The sequence below is a fragment of the Coenobita brevimanus genome, chromosome 12 (genome assembly GCF_032717465.1).
Source record: "Coenobita brevimanus isolate Jiangsu-jjx chromosome 12, ASM3271746v2, whole genome shotgun sequence".
Taxonomy (NCBI): Eukaryota; Metazoa; Arthropoda; class Malacostraca; order Decapoda; family Coenobitidae; genus Coenobita; species Coenobita brevimanus.
In genome coordinates, this window is record NC_136965.1 from 7,847,354 (window position 1) to 7,855,611 (window position 8,258).

Consider the following 8,258-nt stretch of genomic DNA (forward strand, 5'->3'; position numbering starts at 1 on the left):
CTGTGTATTTTATTATCGTAAGTGAGGTGATGTATAGTCACTCTTGGGTGACGGAGTTTACTGTACACAGATATATCGAGATGTGGTGAGCAAAGTATCGCAGCGTGACGATAAACCTAACTACCCTATCTTCTAGCTTCCTAGCTTCTGTCTCCGATCTTTCTCTCAGACTCCCTAACAATGTCCTCCGAGATCTGAGAATTATACAGCTCGGGGGGATGTAATGTCTGGTAGATTTCCATGGGTAGTTTCCATGACGTCATATAGCTGGCTCAAGTTGGTTAACTGCTCGTCTCATGAAATTCTTGCATCGTCTGAGCTAAAAAGAGATTGTCTGGGATACATTATGTGTCATGATATTCTTGAACCAGAATATGTGTACGACTTTCCTGAGATCCTGACAAGACATCATGTGGAAGCCTTTACTCATTGTTCTATGACATATCAATGCCTATATATTAATGCCTATATATTGCTCGGTCATGCCCACTGTCGTACCTACGACCTATCTTGCTATCACAATAAATAAATAAATAAATAAATAAATAAATAAATATATATATATATATATATATATATATATATATTATATATATATATATATATATATATATATATATATATATATATATATATATATATATATATATATATGCCATGCCACGTTGAGTACACCGCTTCCCGTCCGATCAGCGAAGTTAAGCAACATTGGGTCTGGTTAGTACTTGGATGGGTGACCGCCTGGGAACACCAGATGCTGTTGGCATCCCTACGTGTCAAGTGGGGTTGGTGGAGGATTAGTGCCCCTCCCTGTAAAACAATTGACTCTGAGCCCTTGACCACCCCGTTTGGGATACATGGCGTCTGGCAATGGATGGATGGATATATATATATATATATATGTGCTATTTGCTATTTATCCACTTGTCAAACAATTCATGTTAAAATAAATACATGGTATTTGTTATAATAAAGTTTAATATAATAACATACTTGTAGGAAAATCGTAACATTGAAATAACATAATAATAACATATAACGTAATGGTATATGTATCATAATTAAATAAATAGATAAATAATTATAGTGTATATATATATATATATATATATATATATATATATATATATATATATATATATATATATATATATATATATATATATATATTACCAATCTATCTTTCTATTTATTTATATGTATGTAATAACAATACAATAGTATTACAGTGTTAAGTCTACAGTAGTCGATGATGTATGTGAGAGACTTGCTATCTACCTGTCTATTGAGACAACTGCATAATAGAAAATGAATACATGTATAATTAAAGTAACTCCATATTGTGTTATTTTATATAAAATATATATACAATATATACAATATTTACACCAGTTACTCAGATTGTCTCACTTGTAAAGCACAGCCCTTGAACACAGACTCCAAGTTAGCAATCCTGCCTTGCATTCTGTGCATAGCCAATAGTAATGTAGCAAATACGATGGAGGAATATATAAAGATGACTGGAACTGCGCTTTAAAACATAATATGGGTTGAGCATAATCCTACTGCATTCTTCCCAAGGGTGTATTGTTTGATTTATCAGTTGCTTGGTTTCGAACTTGGGTGAAGTCAACTTAATGTGTGTACTCAAATTTAAGTTCATTCTAGGTAGTGGTTGCATGTACCTGTGTGTATGATTGAGAATAGTACAGTGGTTTTTAGTAGGTAAAGTGGACGAGTTCGGCGTGTGACATATCAATGCCTCTATTATGCAGTGTATTCTGGGTTCAACTTCTTGAACTCAGATACGGGCACAGACTTGGGTTCCTTTGTTCAGGACCGGGCTAGAGCATGCAAACAAGGGATAGGGCTCAAACACAGGCTAACCAGTCTTACAAGTATATTACCTTACAAATATATTCAGTGGACTTACACAATACAGTACAAGAGACAACACTATATATGGGGCACACGTATGTTTTATATCGCAACACTGTGTATGGGGCACAAGTATTACACATAGTTTATAACACTATAGATGGGGAGCAAGTATTACACAGAGTTTATAACACTATGGACGGGGCACAAGTATTGCACAGAGTCTGTAACACTATAGACAGGGCACAAGTATTCACAGAGTCTATAACACTATAGATGGGGCACTGGGGCACACAAAGTCTAGATCGCAGGTAGGTGCAGGTGACGGCCAGGTGTAGCAGGAGGGCCATCAGGGGTGCGCTCTCGATAGAGGCGCTGGTCTCAGGCTGCGCACTCTGGGGTCTGGTACAGGCTGGAGGGCAGCGTGGTGGCGGCCCATTCCTGGCGGGGGCCTTAGGAGTGTGGTGGCCCTCGGGACTGGGGCCAAATAGGGCTAGTAGGCACGCTGCTTGGCGCCTACCCTTGGCTGTGGTGGGAGTCCTGGTGGAGGGTCCAGGCTGGTCCGGGTCCGGGGTTGGCTGTGGGGCGCCCCTCGATGTCTGGGGGCTGCGGTCTAGCCGGGAGGGGCAGGCCGTCAGGGGTTGTCTGCGGCTGCTTGCCCTCGGGGAGTTCATCAGCCGCTGGGGGCGTCGGGGGCTCGGTTGCAGGGATAGGACACCAAGGCTTACGACAGGTCCACTCCAGACACTTTCCAACAGGAATCCTGTAGGGGAGCAATTTCCACCCTTTGTCGTGGAGAGGGAGTGTGAGGGGCATCTTGCTTGGCCTCTGGAGGGGCGGGCTGAGCCAGGGACATCGCTCTCACAGGGAGCCTCCAGGGTAGTGGAGGAGGGATGACCGATGGTCTCTCCCTCAGCCAGGCAGGTTCAGTGGACTCTGCTGGAACTCCACTCCAGGGCAGAGGAAGGAGGACCAGTGGACTCCCTTTCCACCTGGTAGGTCCGGTGGACTCTACCCAGGCTCCCTCCCCGAATAGCAGATGCAGGAGGTCCGGTGGACTCTCCCTCGGCCCGACAGGTCCAGTGGACTCTGTCGGGGCACCACTCGTCCCGGGGACAACAGGAGGAGGAAGTCCGGCAGACTTTCTGGCTCCCGCGGCAGGTCTGGTGGACTCTACCGCTCTCCTGCTACCAGGGAAAAGTTGCAGCTGAGGGACAACTGGTGGTCTCTCCCTCTGTGGCAGGTCCAGTGGCAGGACTCTGTGGCAGGACTCTGTGGCAGGACTCTACCACGGCTCTGCTCCATTCCCTGGGACTGCAGGTGAGGGTCGTCCAGTGGAAGGTCCGAGACCCCTGCTCCCGAAGGGGGGTGGCGGAAGATGGAGGTCATGTGGACTCTTCTCCTACAGTAGGTCCGGTGGACTCTACTACGCCGCTGCTCCCCTGGGGGTGTGTAGGACTAAGAGGACTGGTGGTATCTCTTCCTCTTGTGATGGCAGGTCCGGTGGACTCTGCTACCGAGGGTCTACTTGGGACTGTATTCAAACAAGTCCCACCTCAAGTCTGGTGAATGCGTCCTCGTCAGAGGGTAATGCACCTGGCCGATGAACTTCCCGTGGGTCTGGCTGGGTGGAAGAGGGGCATAAGGTAGTTGGTTACATGGGCAGGTGTGGCTCGGGGCCCCTGTAAGCCTCCCCGTGGCCTTCTTTTGGGATGGGCGTCGCCTCCCCGTGTCCTCCTCTTGGGGCGGGTGTTCTGGGATCGCTCCGTCGGGTGGGTATTTCAGCCTCTATATTAATGCCTATATAATGCTAAAAGTATAAATTTTGCTATATATGATAACACTGTTTCACAGGCAAAAAAAAAAAAAAAAGAAATGCTTGGGAGTGGGCAGCTCAATAAAATTCTTAATTAATTTGGGAATTGTGTGCTCCTTGTCCTCAAAATTATCTCCAAGGATAGTCAAAGTCCCCTCTTACTTATCATCAACAGGCAATCCTCCAATCAATTTATAGGATGTGCCTTTCACCTGCCCTAATAGATAAGAGACTTTATTTACATTTGAGAGATCTGATCTGTCTTGGACTAAGTACTAATGTTATTGGACCTTTTTCCGTTTTCTTACTGAAAGGTTCCACGCAATTCGTGAATTTTAACTGATGGATTATTGCCGCTATACATTGCAATAATTATTTTATCTCGTTTTATTCAAATTATATTTTATTTTATTTACGATACAACTGTTTCTGACCTAAGGCGCAGTAGCATTTTACTTAATGGTATTTCAAAGAGTTCATTACTTAATAAAAGCTTCAAAATCTTTTAGAACCATTATTTTGCGATTAAAGCCTTTGCTTGTAACAAATGACAATGAAACACTGAGAACTAGGGCCCCGAGCTGTCACAGAAAGCGTCTCTCGGTATGCATCCGCATAGCCTTGCACAGGGACTCGCCATACAACCTCCATGACAAGGTTCATTCTGGGTTGAAATGAGATTAAAGATTAAATAAGTCGGCCTATATGACCTTGACCTTTGATCCCTTAACCTTGCTGACCTAAGCAGGTCACTGTCCCTTCATACTGTATCACTGACAAAAGTTTAGCCAAAATTCGTCAAGCTGTTCAGGAGATATCGCACCCATACCTATATGACCTTCATCTTGCTTACCCAATCAGCTCATCGTCCCTTCATATTGTATCACTGACAAAATTTTGTTCAAAATCCACCGAGGGATCAATAAATGTATCGCCCACATCCAAATGACCTTGACCTTTGACCCATTGACCCTGCTGACCTGATCATTTCAACGTCCCTTCATCCTGTATCACTAACAAACGTATGGTTGAAATACTTTGGGAGGTTCAGGAGATATTGTGCCCACAATGAGAAACTAAGTCGACCCCATATGGCATTGACCTTTGATCCCTTGACCTAGCTGACCTTATCAGTTCATCATATCCTCATACTACATCACTGGCAAAAGCTTAGTGAAAATCCGTCGATGGGTTCAGGAGGTATCGAGCCACAGAAAAGTAATACTGACACACAAACGCACGCAACCACGCACGCGTCCACACACACACTGATGGACAGACCAGTCACTTAAATTCTCCTCCACTATAGGTGGCCAGAGGCCTAAAAATAATTGATCTTTATTCTTTGCAGCCGATTTGCTAATCATCAAACACAATAAGGCGTATGCAAATTGTTGCATGTGTAAAATGTTCCAAGAGCTCGGCAAAGAAAACATACCTACTATACGTTTAACAAATAAGAATATGTCCATCGTCATTTATTGACATCTGGCCAACATCCTTATTCTAATGTTAATCGATTATCCCACGTATAAGAGAGCATGCACAGTCCCTCGTAAAGAAGATGCTATGCACAGTGTATATACACTCGTATGTTATGTATATACCCTTCCTTCTCTAGGAAACTACAGGAAACCATAGGAAGGACGGATGTGTTACCCATGCAGCATACGACACTCCCCTTTGCCCATTGGTAACACAACCATTTCGGTGTTCACCTCTACCTCACATATGGGCTTTAATTACATACATAAATATACAAATCCTTTGTAAATAATATAGTAACTAAAAAATGTAAACCCTACAGATAACTGTTACAGTTTAGGAACTATAAACGTTTACTTAAGGTATTACACGATCAAATAGTATTTTTCCTTTTCCAGTTCGCAGTACACTTCAACACTGTATTATTCAAGTTTGTCGTCTAAGCAGACGATACATCTGATGACAGCGCCATCTAATGTCTCCTACTGCTTGTTTGTGCGGCGTACTTACGTGCGATTGCTTACGTTAGGGTTCCAGTTGGTGAGATAATTATTTTTGTGCTGTCCTAGCTTTCTTGTAGAACCTTTGATGTAAACAAAAATATTCTTGCCACATCTGCCAAAATGAGCCAGCTACTGTACCAGGTAGGCCTATCAGGGCTAAGAATTGGACATGAATGGTCATGGGGGGATGATGGGAAGTTTATAACCATGTTTACAGATTCTGGCAAATAAGGTAACATACAGCAATGGCGTTATATACGTTGCTGCCAGTTGATGGTGATTATGACCTGGAATTAATCAGACAATGCCACGATGAGGAAATGGTCTTTGTAAGAATGTTGTAGCTTGTCTTTGCAGCAAAAGTAATGCTTACCACAGATGTAGTTTGATCCACTTTGGACAGACTGTTTTATCTTGGCATTCCCTTATGTTGGCTATACATTCGTTGTGCCAATGCCTGTTTGTTTCACAGGTGAGCAAAGCAGTGGTCTTGACGTGGGTCATTGGGTTTGGTGGTGCGGTGGAGTGAGTGACACATGATATGATGGTGGCTGTCTCACCAGTATCAGTTCATGTGGTGAGATTCCCATAGTTTGGTGGGGCGATGCCTTCATTGCATGAACTTTGTCTGGCCACTTATGGTAATTTTCCATTGTCTTTCACCGTGGGGTCTTTCAGTGGGGTCAGGATGGGGATGAATTTCTTGTACGGCAACCCAGGAGGTCAACAACAGTTTTCCATAAAGCGCAAATGTACAATATTTTCTGGCTTCGTCTGAGTGGACTGCCTTGGAATCCTACAGCTGTTTAACAGTAGCATACTAGACGAGAAGGAAGATGGCAGTGTGACTGGTGCGACCCTTAACCTCTTCATTTCGATGGTATATTGTTTGTTGTATTCCAGGTACCTCCATTGAATATTGTTCAGCTTATGAAAGACTTTTTGAAATAGAGGTCTTAAGCATAACCTTCATTAAACCCCACAGCAAAAAAAAAAAAAAAAAAAAAAAAAAAAAACCTCCTCACCTTTAAATTGAGTAAATCGCCAGATTTACTTAATATATACTTAATAAGGAAGTTAGCTGTCATTACTATGAGACAGAGGCTGAAGATGTCGATGAGTGTGATGACAGATCTACAATATAGCTGCCGCATGTTCCCAGGGGCATGAGGCAGATATGCGGCCTGTACAGGAGTGATAGGTGCTTCTCGAACAGAGCTCGAGGCAGTATCCTGTGTGATTGCTTATTTGATTACATGAGTAGCCACTCCAGTCAGCTTCCTTTTATGAGGGTGCTTAGCTGATTGTGACCATGGGTTGAAGTGAGAGGTTGACCACGTTGGTGTACAATTTATCTGGACGTTTCTGAACGTTTTTATTGAATTCTTTCTATTATTTCTCTTCTTTAGGTCATAATGGGCGTTGGAAGCTTGTGAACAATGGGACCATTGCAGGGACTGATATTCCGTAATGGTTTGGAAGTAGGTGCCCTTGAAGTGTTCCACCGCCCGTACTAAGGCTAAACGCTTCGTTTTCGTGATTCTGTATTTGTTCCCTGTTTCGTTGTGTGATTGGCACAAATAATGATGGGTGGAGAGTACTGAGCTGAGGTTCACTTCTCACGCAACCAGTGTACAGTAGAGATGGAATTAAATAAAGAACACGGCAGTGCTGTTAGTAGGGATGGACAGGAAACTGCAAAAACAGCAAGTCAAAATCACAGCTAAGAAAGATTAGCGAATTTTGAGTTGATTTTCATAATGACCTTTTAATTAGGTGTTTATATGTAAATAACGAAGTCAGTGGCAGGTTAAAAATGTGATATGGCAGGTTAAAAATGTGAAAAAAGAAAAACGATTTTTTGTTAATCTTCAAAGTTTCTTAGCCCACTTAATCTGTACCTGCGTACAGCTTACAAGAAACCCACCATAAGACCCACTATCGCCGGAGTATTGCAGTGACTAAGCGCTTTGTAATGAGAGCTTAGTAAAGAAAGCAAACTTCCCGTCAAGCACGCAGCTGCCATTACAAAGGTCAAGCGTCATGTCTGTAAGTATACGCATGTGCAGTTCTGTTTCCAAGTAACGCACAGCTGCCTAATGCTGAGTGTGGAGAGTAACATTTTTCAGTACAGAAGAAGCAGAAGCCCCCCAAAGATGACTTCCCTACCCCCCCCCCCCACTCCAAAGGCTGGTTGCCGGGATGACCTAAGTGGTCGGACGGTTGGGGCGGCCACAAGTATACGAGTGCAGTAAGCAGCCGTAATTATTTACCCTCAAAGTACAATACAGCTTAGCGTCAGTGATGCCTTTCATTGCTGCAGATGTACACACGCTCCAAAAAGTATCTTTACAGGGGGATCCGATAAGTTACGCACTAAACATTCCAGCTTCTTCGTTAGGGTTGGTAAGCGGGATGTTGGGAGAGTTGCCACATAGGACTACTGTAGAATTATGCATCTGAGAATTAATTGATAGAGCAAAGGTTTCTGTTTGCAGTCGGGTATTAAATTCGGTATTTGTATTGGTGCTGTAAGTGGGATAGTGAAACATCGGGAATAAGGTGATCATGACTGT

At 43.3% G+C, this 8,258-nt stretch overlaps 1 pseudogene; it reads left to right on the forward strand.

The window, feature by feature from the left end:
- Positions 1 to 647: 647 nt before the first annotated feature.
- LOC145414088 (5S ribosomal RNA) lies at positions 648 to 766 on the forward strand (annotated as a pseudogene).
- Positions 767 to 8,258: the final 7,492 nt, after the last annotated feature.